This window comes from Pinus tabuliformis, chromosome 5_1 (assembly GCF_031772625.1).
Source record: "Pinus tabuliformis cultivar Carrire ecotype Pingquan chromosome 5_1, CPIR1, whole genome shotgun sequence".
Lineage (NCBI taxonomy): Eukaryota > Viridiplantae > Streptophyta > Pinopsida > Pinales > Pinaceae > Pinus > Pinus tabuliformis.
This window is the reverse complement of record NC_142305.1, coordinates 308,313,419-308,331,295: the sequence shown is the minus strand read 5'-3', so window position 1 is coordinate 308,331,295 and position 17,877 is coordinate 308,313,419.

The following is a 17,877-nucleotide window of genomic DNA, read 5'->3' as shown; positions in this document are numbered from 1 at the left end:
ATTTGTGATGGACTTGCTCCATCAAGCATTTGTGATTGACTTGCTGTCTCATTGTCAATATTTAATCCTGCAAATTCTTGCTGTAGAGTTAAAAAACGGTTTATTTGCTTGTCATCCTCAAATACTTGCCAATCATTGATGTTGTTAGGTATGGAAGGTTTGTGTTTTACCTCAGCTGTGAAAAAATGGTGGGCCTCAAAGGGCAATTTGCAGGTACTTGCAAAGGTGGCTAAACTATGAGCATGTAGATTTTGGGTTCTGGGAATTTTAGTAATTTGGAATTCGGAGAAAAAGTTTAGTACCTCAGCAACAGCAGACCTATAAGTCCTTAGTCTTTTGTCATTGGTGACAAAGTTTCCTTTCACTTGTTGGATAACTAGATCTGAATCTCCCATGATTGAAACCCTGGCAGCTTGTAAGAATTTTACCAATTTGAGTCCTAGTAAAAGAGCTTCATATTCCGCCATGTTATTAGTACATCTGAAATTCAATCTATAGGCTCTACCTTCTGCATGACTATTTTCTTTATTGTGTATCCAAACTCCAGCTCCTGCCCCTAATTTGTTGACCGAGCCATCAAATTCAAGGAACCATAGCATATCTTGTTGGGATGGAGATTTTATGATTTGTTCATGGGCTGGTAATGTAAGTAGCAGTTGTGATTGTTTCTCTAGCTGGTCTTCTAGGACAGTCCCATCATTCAATTGGATGTTCTTGACAACTAATGCAGCAGCACTATCCAATGTTTGTTTGGCTGTTGTTTCATGAGTGATACTACTCTCCAATGCATCCCCCTCCTGTATGAATATCTTGGTTTCGACTTCACCTTTTGAGGGAGCAGTTGTATCATTGAAGAGAATGTATGAGTCTATGTCCGAATGGACAACATATATAGGAAAATTTTGAGGTTTTTCTTCACTGCTGACCATGTACTTCATCAGTGTTTCTCTGTATAGTCTTTTTGGTTGCCCAAACACAGAGATGGTGGCATATGACATGTCTAATTGTAGGGAGCCTTGGAGTTTGGCTCCCCATGATCTTGATAACAACATTCCATACTTAGGTGGGATATCAGCAACTACCACATCCATTAGGATTGTCTTGTTTGGGTATTGAACTAGAGACACACATAAGTCTTTTATGAGACCTAAGCACTTGACTTGGCTGGAGTCAAAGGAAAACAGATCCTTGTATGGTCTTGTTATGTCTAAATTCAATCTTTCCATGACTGCTTTTGGCATAAGATTGTGAGAGGCAGCTGAGTCAAACATTGCATTATGTAATACTTTGTCATGAATATGTAAACTGACATAGAAAGGCAGCACCCCTGTGACTACTGTTTTTCCATCTACTTCTGGGCCAAAAAGGAGTTCTGGGGTGTCATCTAGTACATTGACATCATCTTTGTTGCTAGTGTGTTGTAGGGACCTTTTGATTTGTAATTTATAGCCGTCATGCTTGGCTAATTCCGAGAGAGGGATAGCTATTTTTATTTTGCTAATTTCTGTTTCGAGATCAAAAGGTTTTTCAGAATGGGTTTTGGGGTTATAGGTGACAGTTCTCTCCTTGTTCATTACATCTTCTTCTTGATTTTTATTTTGTCTTTGGGATTTATCCTTGTTAGTCAGTTCTTGAGGAGTAATATTTGAATTAGGATGAGAGGATGAAGTGTCCAAAGATTGCTGTCTTGAGGACAGTGGTTCAGTGATTTCTTCAACAATCACTTCTTTGGTAGGTAAGTTTAGTTGGTCACTAGGTTCTGTGACTATAACTTTTTCAGGCTGCTGATTAACCTCTTTCTTTTCAGGCTGGTTGATATTCACAGTTCTGCTCCTCAGCTTGTATTGTTTATGGACTTCATAAACAGCAGTGTCATAGCCTTGTTTAAAGTCAAAGGATTCACATGATTTAGTTTGGAACAGTTTTATTTCCTCATCCTCATGATCTTCTTGTGTTAAGAAAACTTGACTTTCACCGTCTAGCCCTATCAAATTAATCTCAAGATCTTCATTTGGCTCAGTCAATGTGGAAGTTTCAGCGTAGTTTTCCTGAAATGGAGGTCTGATTTCAGGATCAGCATTGGCCCTGCCGTTGTTTGTGTTTGGGTTCCTCCTAAAATTTGGATTTCTAGGAGGGTTATTTTGTGGTGCTTCCCATGATGCTTTTCTTTCCACTGATTCCACCCTATCACCCAATCTTTTCATGCTATTGAGTATGGCATCAAGCTTTTGGTCAAAGGCTGTGGGTTCTTCTTTGTATATGCTTCTCTTTTCTAACCTTGCCCTGTTTCTTTTGGCAATCAAGTTTGCTTCTACTGTGACAACAGCCTTTTGAGCGTCTTCAAGGGTTTCAGGTTCTCTCTCCCTCAACTGAAATGCTATGTCAGAATCAAATCCATCAGGGAATTTGTACAAGGCCAAATCAGGGGGGGGTCTCAAGTTTTGTGGTATTGCATTGTACACATTGTTGAATCTAGCACAATACTCCAGAACAGTCTCTTGAGGACCTCTCTTGATTGTTTCATATTCACCAAGTATGTGCAGGGGATCTTTCTTCTTTTCCCATCTGGTAATAAAGGCCTGATAAAGCTCATCAGGGGTTGCGATAGTATTTGCAGCAATCGACCTGAACCAGGTTCTAACATCACCAGTCAGGCTTTGGACAAAAATTCTCATCCTCACACTGTCATCGTCTATCTCATAGTTTTCAAAGTGATCTTGCATCCTCTTAGCATGTTGAATAGCAGAGTAATGGCCAGTGGAGTCAAAATATGTGATTTTGGTTTGGTAATCCTGGGGCAGAGCTGCAGGGTTAGCAGGTAGCTGCAAGGGTGCATACCTATTTGCCATATTTGGTGGGTTGGGTGTATTTATAGGGACTGCTGGGATAATAGGAACAGTGGGTACCACAGGGGTAACAGGTGAAGCTGAACCTAAAGTATGGTTCAAGGGGATATGTGCAGTGGATGAAGATGGGGGAGGGGAATCTTGAGATGTAGATGGTGAGCTAGGGGAACTTGGAACAGACCGAAAAAGGACTTTAAGTGGAGTAGAAAGGTTGGGAAAATCTGCAACTGAGGTCAAAATAGCAGGCTGATCCTGCTTTTGTTGCTTCCTGGTGTTTCTAGGGATGGTATTTGGATTATCAACAATGATGGGTGGATTTGGGTCAGGATTAGCCCTAGTATGCCGAGGATTTTTCTTAGGAGCCAGCTTCTAACTGTTTTTGAGGATTTTTATATATATGCAAGGACTGGATGAAGATTTTGGAATGGCTATATATGTTTCAAAGCTAAGATGAAGGTTCCATAACTAGCTCTTCCCTAAAGCTGTCACTGTGGTACAAAAGCAGTTCTAAGGCCTCTTGGCTGGTTTCAGGCTTGATGGTAGCTGTGGAAGATAGATAGTAATTGAAAATCCTAAGAAGTCCCCAGTGGAGTCACCATTTATGTTATCACCCAGGTTGTTCCCTATGACTCCCAAGGGAATACGGCCGGGGTAACCACTAACCAGTCTTTGGATCACAGTTTCTAGCCAAACTGTAATCAGAGAGGGCTCTCTCTTTATGATTTGTCTCTGTTCTGTTGGTGTTTTAGGCTAGCTGTTAAGTTCAAATTTGGTTTATTTGTTTGGTTGGAAAAAGTTTCAGTCAAAACTTGCATGCTCTAATCAAATCTTATATAACATTGGGCAATGGAGTCAGAGGTCCTTTGGTTTGGTGTGTTGTGTTGATCCTGTAATGAAAACTGCAGAGCGGGCTAATTGTCTGGGAAATAACGCTTTGAATTTGAGCTGAGGTGTGATATGTTCAGGATAAGAAAGGCACTTAAGGATCTTTCTATAAACTGATATGAATGAAAGTAATTGTTACCTGGAAGCATTGAAGAATTTCTAGATAACAGTCACAACATGGAATTAAATATAACATGAGCATTTAAGAATTCATGTCCGTTTTAATCCTGAAGAAAACATTTACAGCAATCTCAGATTGAGCACAGGGTGTGAATAACATGTCCTGAACTTTTCTTTTTCTTTATTGCTAGATATGATGAAAACATGAAAATGAAATAACATAGGGAAACAGAACAGAGTTTAAAGAAAACATATCGTTCCACCAGACAACACAGGGATTCTGCAACAGCACTTAGATCATCAACAAGACACTAGAGTTCCAGGAAATCACTGAGCTGAAATTGCTCTTTGTATTAAACTTTTCTGAAAATACAGAGTGTACATGCCTCGGAGTAAAAATTACCAACCCCTTATGCGTTACTAAGGGGAGTATATATACAAAAATTTTCATCAAAATATCAATGAAGATGAGTTATTGCCTCATTCATGATATGCTAATCTCAAAAATTTAGTAGCTGAAGGAGTGAATGCAGCAGTAACTCCTTTTTGCTTTAGCTGTCAGAAATCAGAAGATATTTTGGTCTTTATGGCTGCTAAAGTCGGCCGAAAATGCGTTGTTTGATCTTGGCACAGCTGTCATGTATGTGAGATAAGTCACCTTTTAAGTTGTTTTGATTGCTGATATTTGTCTTGTCATTTGTCTTGTAGTGACCTGGAGGTGGCAGTGACAAAACAGCTGGAGCTACCGTGGCAGAATTTGAAGCATTGCTTGCCACCAATCCTCCTTAGGCATTTGATGTCTCCGAATTTTTATTAGAATCTCATCGGCCTCTGTATACCGCCAAAAGTTAGGAGGAGTTTCAAACAAATGATTTGCCTCACTTTCAATGAAAAATAGGCCTTCAAGTTTAGTGTACAAGCTCTGTGCTGTTGGAGGCCCTGTTTCCTCAGGAGTACTGCCAGATGCAGTGATTTGATTTTCAATGTAAGTAGCCATTTTGTTGGTGAATTGATCTCTGGTAATCAATTTCCCTGTGCTGTTCAGCAGGCCAGGCAATCCCCTTGCTTGCAGCATTCCCATTTTGAGTTTATACTCCTCCACCTCAGCCTGTATTTCATAGCATTTTCTTTCTACAGTCTGTACATAACTTCTGAGAGTTAGCACCTTTTTAGCTGTGAGGATGGCCTCTGTTCTGTTGACGATGCCAATGGCTGCCAGCTCCTCTTTGTCTTGCCTGTTCAAAAAATCTATCAGTTGGTTTGCCTGCTCAGGTCTGTTTCCTAGCACTGTTTTGGCCCTCTGGATTTCTGTCTGTGCTTGGCCAACTAAATCCATGTACTCATGGATTGTTTTGATGGATTTCCATTGTTTAGTGACAGCTTGGGTAATCTTACCCCACAAAATTCTTTTTATGTCGGCCATGGTACTTTCCAGATTGAGCTCTTTTCCAGGGCCTTTATTTTATCCTTTAGGGCCTTAATTTCTCTGCCCTGTTCTGCTATAGTTACCTTTGATTTGTCATACTTGGCATCTATCTCTGCCAATTTATCTCATCTGCCTGGAGCTCCATTGCCTTGACAGCCTTGGTCAATTCTTCTACACTTGGGTGGGCATCTGGAGCTGCTGTTGTGCCTGCTGCTTCTGTTGTAGGGGCCACTGTTGCCCCTGAAGTTGTTGCTGTTGCTGAAGCTGTTGGAGGAGCCTGGAGTGTAGATTCTCCCTGTTTTTCTTGTAGCGTTCCTTCCAGTTCTTTCTCCAATTCTTTGATCCTCTGATCTTGCTGTAGAAGGAGGTCAAGTTGTTCATTAAGATGTTTTTCTTTTTGTAGTTCTGCTGTCTGGGGGTGTTTTGTAGGTAACAACCCAACCTCTTCTTCATGGCATTCAGATCATCGTCTTTCTTCTTTATGAGGGCCTTTACACCTGTTGGATCACTAGGATCATGCCCTAGATCAATAATAATCTCCTACAGAGACTTTATTCTATTGTCCTTGGCCTTAGAGGACATCCTCTCAAAATCAAGCTGAGTGTTTGTGTTCTTCAAGGAATCTTTCAGCTCATGGGCCAGTGTGGCCTTCTCTACCAATGTGGCATAGACCATCTCCCCAGTCTGCTTGTGGAGTTCAATCTGGTCCATAGGATGTATGTCTTTAGCTAGGACCTCCACCCTTGTTTTGATAAAATCTGCAGTTGTCATTGGCTGTGGCCCCTTGGGTTTGAAATGGCTGAATATCATTTTTTCTTCCCTTGAAGTCATAGACCGACATCAATCTTTCCTGCTGGGCTGGTGTAGCATCTATGAACTGTTTGTAAACCTCAGCCCTTAATAACTCATTTGCTGCCTTGATCTTTTTAAAAGAAGCCTTAGTGCTTTTAGGCTTTTGGCTTTGGTGAGATGAGGATGACACCTCTAAACCAAGCTGTAAAGTCTGCTCCTGCTGAAAGGAGCTTGTCCCTGTATGTTGGCTTCCCTCCCTGTCCTTTCCTGTGCTGTTTAAGACATTTTCAGTAATGTCTTCCACCTCAGGGGAATCTGCCCTTTGTCTTTTGGCCTCTGGCTGATGGGAAGGTCCACTAATAGGAGTGGACTCTTCTCTCTCTCTTTTAGAACCCCTCTCCTCATGGGCTGGGGTTTGCAAAATAGGTGCTGTAGGAGTCTGAGTTTGTGGAGGAGGAGTTTGATCTTTCAGCTGCTCTGTTTGTTCCTCCCTCTGCAGCTCATTTTGCTGCTTAGTTTGCTGTTCAGTTGAAGGGGCTGCCTTCTCTTTCAGTGTTTCATGTTCTGCATCCATTATGCCTTTGCCTTTATCCACTGCTGCTGCCGATGTAGAGGGTGCCTGTGGTGCTGTCCTTGTCACTGAGGTCCCTTCTCCCACTGAGTGAGGCGGCCTGAAAGGTACCTGCTGCACATAGTCCAGGTCAATAGTCTTCTCAAGCTCTTTCATGTTTTTAAGCATTCTTTCTTCTTCAGTTAAACTCTCCACTAGAGTGTCCAGCTGCCATTCTTTTTCAGGCTGCTGATTAACCTCTTTCTTTTCAGGCTGGTTGATATTCACATTCTGCTAGCCTCAGCTTGTATTGTTTATGGACTTCATAAACAGCAGTGTCATAGCCTTGTTTAAAGTCAAAGGATTCACCTGATTTAGTTTGAACAGTTTTATTTCCTCATCCTCATGATCTTGGAAATTTGTGTTAAGAAAACTTGACTTTCACCCGTCTAGCCCTATCAATTAATCTCAGGATCTTCATTTGGCTCAGTCAATGTGGAAGTTTCAGCGTAGTTTTTAGGAAATGGAGGTCTGATTTCAGGATCAGCATTGGCCTGCCATTGTTTGTGTTTGGGTTCCTCCTAAAATTTGGATTTCTAGGAGGGTTATTTTGTGGTGCTTCCCATGATGCTTTTCTTTCCACTGATTCCACCCTATCATCCCCAATCTTTTCATGCTATTGAGTATGGCATCAAGCTTTTGGTCAAAGCTGTGGGTTCTTCTTTTATATGCTTCTCTTTTCTAACCATGCCCTGTTTCTTTTGGCAATCAAGTTTGCTTCTACTGTGACAGCAGCCTTTTGAAGCGTCTTCAAGGGTTTCAGGTTCTCTGGATCCCTCAACTGAAATGCTATGTTCAGAATCAAATCCATCAGGGAATTTGTACAAGGCCAAATCAGGGGGGGGGTCTCAAGTTTTGTGGTATTGCATTGTACACATTGTTGAATCTAGCACAATACTCCAGAACAGTCTCTTGAGGACCTCTCTTGATTGTTTCATATTCACCAAGTATGTGCAGGATCTTTCTTCTTTCCCATCTGTAATAAAGGCCTGATAAAGCTCATCAGGGGTGCGATAGTATTTGCAGCAATCGACCTGAACAGGTTCTAACATCACCGGTCAGGCTTTGGACAAAAATTCTCATCCTCACACTGTCATCGTCTATCTCATAGTTTTCAAAGTGATCTTGCATCCTCTTAGCATGTTGAATAGCAGAGTAATGCCAGTGGAGTCAAAATATGTGATTTTGGTTTGGTAAATCCTGGGCAGAGCTGCAGGTTAGCAGGTAGCTCAAGGGTGCATACTATATTTGCATATTTGGTGGTTGGGTGTATTTATAGGGACTGCTGGATAATAGGAACAGTGGTAACCACAGGGGTAACAGGTGAAGCTGAACCTAAAGTAAGGTTCAAGGGGATATGTGCAGTGATAAGATGGGGGAGGGGAATCTTGAGATGTAGATGGTGAGCCTAGGGGAACTGGACAGAACCAAAAAAGGACTTTAAGTGGAGTAGAAAGATGGAAATACTGCAACGAGGTCAAAATAGCAGGCTGATCCTGCTTTTGTTGCTTCCTGGTGTTTCTAGGGATGGTATTTTGGATTATCAACAATGATGGGTGATTTGGGGTCAGGATTAGCCCAATATGCCGAGGATTTTTCTTAGAGCCAGCTTCTAACTGTTTTTTAGGATTTTTATATAATATCAAGGACTGATGAAGATTTGGAATGGCTTATATATGTTTCAAAGCTAAGATGAAGGTTCATAACTCCTCCTTTCCCTAAAGCTGTCACTGTGGTACAGAAGCAGTTTCTAAGGCCTCTTGTGCTGGTTTTCAGCTTGATGGTACTTGGAAGATAGATATAATTGAAAATCCTAAAAGTCCCCAAAGTGGAGTCGCCATTTATGTTTATCACCCAGGTTGTTCCCTATGACTCCCAAGGGAATACGGCCGGGGTAACCACTAACCAGTCTTTGGATCACAGTTTCTAGCCAAACTGTAATCAGAGAGGGCTCTCTCTTTATGATTTGTCTCTGTTCTGTTGGTGTTTTAGGCTAGCTGTTAAGTTCAAATTTGGTTTATTTGTTTGGTTGGAAAAAGTTTCAGTCAAAACTTGCATGCTCTTATCAAATCTTATATAACATTGGGCAATGGAGTCAGAGGTCCTTTGGTTTGGTGTGTTGTGTTGATCCTGTAATGAAAACTGCAGAGCGGGCTAATTGTCTGGGAAATAACGCTTTGAATTTGAGCTGAGGTGTGATATGTTCAGGATAAGAAAGGCACTTAAGGATCTTTCTATAAACTGATATGAATGAAAGTAATTGTTACCTGGAAGCATTGAAGAATTTCTAGATAATAGTCACAACATGGAATTAAATATAACATGAGCATTTAAGAATTCATGTCCGTTTTAATCCTGAAGAAAACATTTACAGCAATCTCAGATTGAGCACAGGGTGTGAATAACATGTCCTGAACTATTCTTTTTCTTTATTGCTAGATATGATGAAAACGTGAAAATGAAATAACATAGGGAAACAGAACAGAGTTTAAAGAAAACATATCATTCCACCAGACAACACAGGGATTCTGCAACAGCACTTAGATCATCAACAAGACACCAGAGTTCCAGGAAATCACTGAGCTGAAATTGCTCTTTGTATTATACTTTTCTGAAAATACAGAGTATACATGCCTCAGAGTAAAAATTACCAACCCCTTATGCGTTACTAAGGGGAGTATATATACAAAAATTTACATCAAAATATCAATGAAGATGAGTTATTGCCTCATTCATGATATGCTAATCTCAAAAATTTAGTAGCTGAAGGAGTGAATGCAGCAGTAACTCCTTTTTGCTTTAGCTGTCAGAAGTCAGAAGATATTTTGGTCTTTATGGCTGCTAAAGTCGGCCGAAAATGCGCTGTTTGATTTTGGCACAGCTGTCATGTATGTGAGATAAGTCACCTTTTAAGTTGTTTTGATTGCTGATATTTGTCTTGTCATTTGTCTTGTAGTGACCTGGAGGTGGCAGTGACAAAACAGCTGGAGCTACCGTGGCAGAATTTGAAGCATTGCTTGCCACCAATCCTCCTTAGGCATTTGATGTCTCCGAATTTTTATTAGAGTCTCATCGGCCTCTGTATACCGCCAAAAGTTAGGAGGAGTTTCAAACAAATGATTTGCCTCACTTTCAATGAAAAATAGGCCTTCAAGTTTAGTGTACAAGCTCTGTGCTGTTGGAGGCCCTGTTTCCTCAGGAGTACTGCCAGATGCAGTGATTTGATTTTCAATGTAAGTAGCCATTCTGTTGGTGAATTGATCTCTGGTAATCAATTTCCCTGTGCTGTTCAGCAGGCCAGGCAATCCCCTTGCTTGCAGCATTCCCATTTTGAGTTTATACTCCTCCACCTCAGCCTGTATTTCATAGCATTTTCTTTCTACAGTCTGTACATAACTTCTGAGAGTTAGCACCTTTTTAGCTGTGAGGATGGCCTCTGTTCTGTTGACGATGCCAATGGCTGCCAGCTCCTCTTTGTCTTGCCTGTTCAAAAAATCTATCAGTTGGTTTGCCTGCTCAGGTCTGTTTCCTAGCACTGTTTTGGCCCTCTGGATTTCTGTCTGTGCTTGGCCAACTAAATCCATGTACTCATGGATTGTTTTGATGGATTTCCATTGTTTGGTGATAGCTTGGGTAATCTTACCCCACAAAATTCTTTTTATGTCGGCCATGGTACTTTCCAGATTGAGCTCTTTTTCCAGGGCCTTTATTTTATCCTTTAGGGCCTTAATTTCTCTGCCCTGTTCTGCTATAGTTACCTTTGATTTGTCATACTTGGCATCTATCTCTGCCAATTTGTCCTTTGCTTTCTTTATCTCATCTGCCTGGAGCTCCATTGCCTTGACAGCCTTGGTCAATTCTTCTACACTTGGGTGGGCATCTGGAGCTGCTGTTGTGCCTGCTGCTTCTGTTGTAGGGGCCACTGTTGCCCCTGAAGTTGTTGCTGTTGCTGAAGCTGTTGGAGGAGCCTGGAGTGTAGATTCTCCCTGTTTTTCTTGTAGCGTTCCTTCCAGTTCTTTCTTTCTCCAATTCTTTGATCCTCTGATCTTGCTGTAGAAGGAGGTCAAGTTGTTCATTAAGCTGTTTTTCTTTTTGTAGTTCTGCTGTCTGGGGGTGTTCTGTAGGTAACAACCCCAACCTCTTCTTCATGGCATTCAGATCATCATCTTTCTTCTTTATGAGGGCCTTTACACCTGTTGGATCACTAGGATCATGCCCTAGATCAATAATAATCTCCTCCAGAGACTTTATTCTATTGTCCTTGGCCTTAGAGGACATCCTCTCAAAATCAAGCTGAGTGTTTGTGTTCTTCAAGGAATCTTTCAGCTCATGGGCCAGTGTGGCCTTCTCTACCAATGTGGCATAGACCATCTCCCCAGTCTGCTTGTGGAGTTCAATCTGGTCCATAGGATGTATGTCTTTAGCTAGGACCTCCACCCTTGTTTTGATAAAATCTGCAGTTGTCATTGGCTGTGGCCCCTTGGGTTTGAAATGGCTGAATATCATTTTTTCTTCCTTGAAGTCATAGACCGACATCAATCTTTCCTGCTGGGCTGGTGTAGCATCTATGAACTGTTTGTAAACCTCAGCCCTTAATAACTCATTTGCTGCCTTGATCTGTTTAAAAGAAGCCTTAGTGCCTTTAGGCTTCTGGCTTTGGTGAGATGAGGATGACACCTCCAAACCAAGCTGTAAAGTCTGCTCCTGCTGAAAGGAGCTTGTCCCTGTATGTTGGCTTCCCTCCCTGTCCTTTCCTGTGCTGTTTAAGACATTTTCAGTAATGTCTTCCACCTCAGGGGAATCTGCCCTTTGTCTTTTGGCCTCTGGCTGATGGGAAGGTCCACTAATAGGAGTGGACTCTTCTCTTTCTCTTTTAGAACCCCTCTCCTCATGGGCTGGGGTTTGCAAAATAGGTGCTGTAGGAGTCTGAGTTTGTGGAGGAGGAGTTTGATCTTTCAGCTGCTCTGTTTGTTCCTCCCTCTGCAGCTCATTTTGCTGCTTAGTTTGCTGTTCAGTTGAAGGGGCTGCCTTCTCTTTCAGTGTTTCATGTTCTGCATCCATTATGCCTTTGCCTTTATCCACTGCTGCTGCCGATGTAGAGGGTGCCTGTGGTGCTGTCCTTGTCACTGAGGTCCCTTCTCCCACTGAGTGAGGCGGCCTGAAAGGTACCTGCTGCACATAGTCCAGGTCAATAGTCTTCTCAAGCTCTTTCATGTTTTTAAGCATTCTTTCTTCTTCAGTTAAACTCTCCACTAGAGTGTCCAGCTGCCATTCTTGCAAGTTGGCATACTTTTCTATGTGTGGGTAGTGGCAGTGCTTAATACCTAGGAGTCTGTACTTATTTCTCCTAGCAGTGATGAAACCTTGAGGGTCATAAGGGACCCATCGAAAACTATAGGACAACTTATATTTGTCTTTGAGGATCAAGTCTGCAGATTCCCATCCTTCCTTCTTGTTCATAATGAAGGGGCCCAACTCATTTTTGAAACTAAGGTGGGCCTTTTTCTTGGAGCTGTGGAAATGGGTGAGGTCTGACTGAATTAATTGCCTGTAATACTCCAAGGCAAACAACCTCATAGGTACATACTTGGGAGCCTGTATGGACAGAGCTCACAACCATAAACTCTGAATACAGTATGGTGTTCATATAGGTACCAGTCACCTATTTTATATTTTTTAGAGAGCTGCAGAGCTTTCTTGATTTCATTAGATATTCTAGGTGGAGGGGACCTCATCAGCATGCAAGAGACTGGGTACACAAACTGGTCAACAAATTCACAGTAGGTATAGGGTGAATTTGTGACTTTATGATAAACTGAGGTCCAGAAGATGACAGATCTTCTCTCCCCTTTATTATCCAGCCTTCTGATGTAACATGGGAAGGCTTCAGAATGATGAAACATGAACAGATGGTAGATGTAAGCTGAGTATCTGAAGACCCCCTGTCTGTCCACTTGCTTAATTGATCATGAATCTTATTGGCTATAAACTTAGCAAAGTTATACTTTCGGGCAGGGGGTTGACGCGGGCTGTAAGCAGACAGCAACACTAGCATGGATTTATCCACATGCTCACTGTTTTGGTATCCCAATACATAGGCTATCATGTCTAGTAATAGCCTGCCTATATCATCGAAATGCTCCCTCAGATAGGGAGGTGGCCCTGTAGGCTGGCATTCAGGTCTCATGAAGTTCCGGGTGACCTTTTGCAGCTCCTCACTGGTCATCTTATCACCAGTTTCCAGCAAATAAGTTGTGGAGAACGGGACCAACAACTCTGTCTGATGGAGTATTGACAGCTCTGTGCTGGACATCATAGTGTTCAGCACATAGGTGGATGATTTCAGGGAAAACATTCACAGCTGGGAGACAGTAATAGGGCAGGTTTGACTCCCATATCCCATGTGTACCATGCCCATCCTTATAATCTTCCCTTAGTTGAGTGAAGGTCTTCAAGAAGTCCCTGTCTCCCTCAAATTCCCCAATGAGACAATCCTTGTCAATGAATGGCAAGGCCTCCAGCTCCTTGTTGGTTTGATTTAATGGAGCTACACTGAGGGAAGAGGATGCAGAGGCTGCCATGCTATAATCTGAATTTGTGCAGGTGGAAGTACTGGCTTGACAAGTCTATAAAGACTTAAGTAGCAGGTGAACTGTAAACACCGTCTGGTGTTCTCTTTTAGTGAATAAAGGCAAGCAGGCTTGTAAGTTGCTGCAAATTCACAGGGATGCGAATTGCTAATAGATAAGTTGCAGAGATATTGATTTTTCTTTTTATAAAGAATGCAGGTGGCCTGTACTCGGCAAAAGGGAACAATGCCGAGCACCTCGGGGGCAATTTTACAGTTTTAGCCCGCGGACTGATCGCTCCAGTGTCGAATTGTGGTTTAGGGATGGTGCAGATTGCTTGGGTTTAGTTTAGGTAATCAGGCAGAACTGAATTAAGTAGTTTTTACCAGTCCTTAATGGTGATTTTTACAGATAATTGGAATGCAGGGGCAAAGTGGGAAACTGGCAAAATACCTGGAAAAACCGACTCGGAAGCTCGCGGGCCGGGCTGTGGAGACTTAGTGCCGTCGAATTCCGAACTTTCAGCGGTTGAATCGTCGAATTTGATGGCTGGCTGAGAAAATTCGCGGCAGCTGTTGGCAACGGATAGTTTCTCTTTTGCATGAAAATGACCGAAAACGGCTTATTTAGCCGTTTAAAACGTTAATTTTGGTAAAAGTGTGCATTTGGCGCTTTTCCGCCGATGACGTCAGCATGACGTCATGGCGGGACCCGGGTACGGAGGTGACGTGGCAGCGGAGGTGTCTGCCAGGGTGGCAGGACATGGTGGCGGGCGGATGCGGTGGCAGGTCCGCGTGGAGGGCCACGGGACGCTGGGGAGGGCACTGGTGAAGTGACGTCAGGGTGACGTGCCAATGACGCAGGAGGGAGGGTGGTAACAGGGGTGGCGGTAAGCGGGTTCCCCGCACCGCCTTTGGGCAAAGGCGGTAACGGGGAGGGGGGCTCCGAACAACCCCACCGCCTGCCACGCGTCCCCTGTACGGGACGGCCAAAACCACTTTCCCCGGACGCTAAAGGTCGGCAGGTCGGGGAGTGAAAATGACCGCCCACCGTTAGATCTGGGCGGCGGAGATCTGACGGCTGGCGGGTCCTCCGACGGATCGAGCAGGTTGGGGGGGGGTCCCGCCGGCACAATATAATATTCAATTTAATATTTGGGGCGGAGGGCTATAGAAAAATGGGTTTTTCGTAGTGTTTTGGGTTTTCCGGGTTTTTTGCAAGGGTTTATACAAGAAAAAGGGGTTTTGTGTGTTTTTTAGCAGAGGGATGGTGAGGGTTGAGGGGAAAGATTTCTGCTCATAACCAGAGGTTAGAGCACATCCAAGACAAGGTTGACCACAGTCCCAGATGGACTGGAGTCCCCTTAGACCTTTATTTGGCTATAATGCCAAAAGGTGAATATGTAGATAATGCTGGGATTTATACACCATGGTGTTTAATATTAGTAGGGAAAGGTAAGATAGGGGAGTTATATAGTAGAATTAGATGTTAATATGGATGGGGGAAGTGAATGGAGGGAGAAAATACTAAGTTTACTTGAAGCTCACTTAGTTTAGGGAGTAGATCAAAATGAAAAGATTTTAGACAAGAAATGTGGCTTCTAAAAGATTAAGAACCACCATGAAACCATAATTTTTCCATGAATCTCAGCTGATGAGGGGGTGTTAGTAAATGACATGAAACGGGAAGAGGGAAGTTAGTCATGCTTTCTGTTGCAACTTGATGAAGAGGAACACCTTGTCAACTGATTGGCTTTGCTCTGGTAAACATAGTTAACACATTTGCAATGGTAAAGATAACCTTTCTGCAACCACAACTACTTACCCAGCTACTTGCCTAGCATTTTTTATTTCTTCTTGGAGGGTGCACTTGGACTTGCAGACCCTTACTTGCCTTTTCTTTTCTTTGGCTTTTCTTTTGTTTTTGCTATCTACTTCTACCCTTATTTCTTCCAAGGTCCCAGATTAAACTGTTGGGAGCCTTTCTTCTCTACCTGAACTACTTGTCTGCCAAGATTAAACAGTTTGGACAGACTCCTTTCTCTATTCTACAACTGCAAATTTAAACCATGGAATAATCCAGATTAGGCTGTTGAATCATCCATCAAAATTTGAAGCTCATACCAAGCTATAAACATAGATTGAGTTTCTCTTGGAAATATGTGATCTTTGAGTCATCAAAGCAGAACAAATTTGGACCTTCCATAACCAATCATGAAATATGAAACCTATTGGTATAGGTAGCCAACAGTGGCTCCACATGGGGATGGTTTTTCTTTTGAAAGACCAAGAACAGTAGGTCAGATTGCCTTGCTCCATGGCTGCCCATATCATCCTTGAAGTTTGCTTGCTTTGAAGTGCCAAATTCTGTGCTTCCCTTCTTGGTAGACCTTTGATTCTATTTACCTTTTGCTGGTTAGTCAATAGCTTGGAAAGCTGCATTTTTACAATCTAAACAGAAAATAATATGTACATCTGCATATATACAAGGGAACCTCAGGTTGCACTCATGGGAAATAGTCAAAATAGTGCTTCAGCATCCTGCCATTGACAGGACCTTCATCCAAGTCAACTTCAGTTAGGCTTTTTAGGAAGTAAGTATTATTACCTTGCACTGCTTGGACAGCAAATGGTCCTCTCCATAAGGAATCAAATTTTCCATGTTTTCCTTTCTCTTCTCTTCTTGCATCCCACTTGAGGACTTTATCACCAATACTGAAATCTTCTGCTTTGGTTCTTCTGTCAAAGGCTTTCTTTAGTTTTTCTTGTAATACCTGAACTCTGCTAAAAACTTGATCTCTGGTTTGCTGCAGACATATGATTTGATTTATCCTTCTTTGCATATCATTTGGCTCAGCTTGGCTTTCTTGAAGAAGCTTCATGACAGGCACTCCTAGTGAAGAGGGGAACTTGGCCTCTAATCCATAAACCAACTCATATGGGCTGGTCCCAATTGATCTTTTGGTTGTTAGTCTATCTGCCCATAAGGCATTGACTAGTTTTTTGTGCCAGTTCTTTTTGTTCTCTTCAAGTACCTTCTTTATAATGTTTACAAGGCTTTTATTTGATGATTCAGCAAGGCCATTTCCTTGGGATAGTATGCAGTAGAATGGCCCAAAGTAATATGAAACTTATGGCAAAAGTTCACCATTTTCTTGGATCTAAAAGCAGCAGCATTGTCTGTAATAATTTTATCAGGGCAGCCAAACCTAGCCAGTATGTTGTTCTCCAAGAACTGAACGATTACTGAATCATTTGCTTGTCTGCATGGGGCAGCTTCAATCCACTTAGTGAAGTAGTCTGTGGCTGTTAAGATCCATCTATGTTGGCCTGAAGATGAGGGATGAATTTCCCCAATGAAGTCTAGGCCCCATTGTTGAAAAGGTCTCTCTGTTGCAATAGGCCTCAAGGGAAGTGGCAGCAGCTGTCTTTTTCCCTCAAAGACTTGACATTTATGACATGAGGTAGTGAATTTCTTAACATCAGAGAACATGGTGGGCCAGTAGTAACCAGCCCTTAGTATCTTATCCACAGTGGACTTCCAGTACAAGTGTCCACCACAGTCTCCTGCATGAAACTCCTGCATGATATTGTTAGTTTCCTTTTCAATTAAACAGTGCAGCAATATCCCTTCATGGTTTTTCCACAGTAAATTGCCATCCATCACACAAAATCTTGATGTTTTCATTTTTAAGAACCTACACTTAGTTTTGGACAGTCCTGGGGGAGCACACAGGTTTTGTAACACATAACAGATATCCGAATACCAGGGGGATTGTTCAAAGGCTGCATTGATCTTTGGAGTCGCCAGCTCTGTTTCACTGTCCAGCTGATTGATGTCTAAGGCTTGAAAATTTGTTTCTGTCATTAATTTGGCCAAGCCTTGCCCTTTTATTAGTTTTGTAGGTTTTATCTCAATGTCAAATTCCAAGATACTGGCAATCCATTTTCCTCTTCTGCCTTCTAAGTTTTCTTGGGTGAGAATGTCTTTGACAATAGGACTTGGCACATATGCTTTCACATGGGAGTAAAGGATATAAATCCTAAAGTCTTTGATTGCTTTGACTAAAGCATAGGCTTGTTTTTCCATGATTTGATACTTCAAAGGTGCATCCCTAAGAGCTTTGCTAAAGAAAGCAATTGGCTTCTCATTTCCTTGGTCATCCTTTTGTAATAAAACAGCTGCAATAGTATGTTGGGAAGCAAAAGAGAAAATGATAAATTCTCTGTCAAACTGAGGGTTGGTTAAGACTGGGGTTTGGGTGAGGGCCAATTTTATGCCTTCAAATGCTTGATTGGCTTCAACAGTCCACTTTACTTTTGAATCCTTTTTCAGCATGTTGTTTAATAATCTGGTTAGCTCTGCTAGGTTTGGGATAAACCTTCTTAAGAAATTAATTTTTCCCAAGAATCCTTGCAATTCTTTGACATTTCTTGGATGAGGCATTTGCAGGATAGCTTGTATCCTATCTGGGTCAATTCTAATGCCATCTTTTGAGATGATGTGTCCTAAGAGCTTGCCTTCTTCTAAACCAAAGAGGGATTTCTTAGGGTTCAAGAGATGCCATATTTTCTGCATTTTAGGAAGATCTGTCTTAGATGTTTTATATGTTCTTGGTCTGATTTTGAA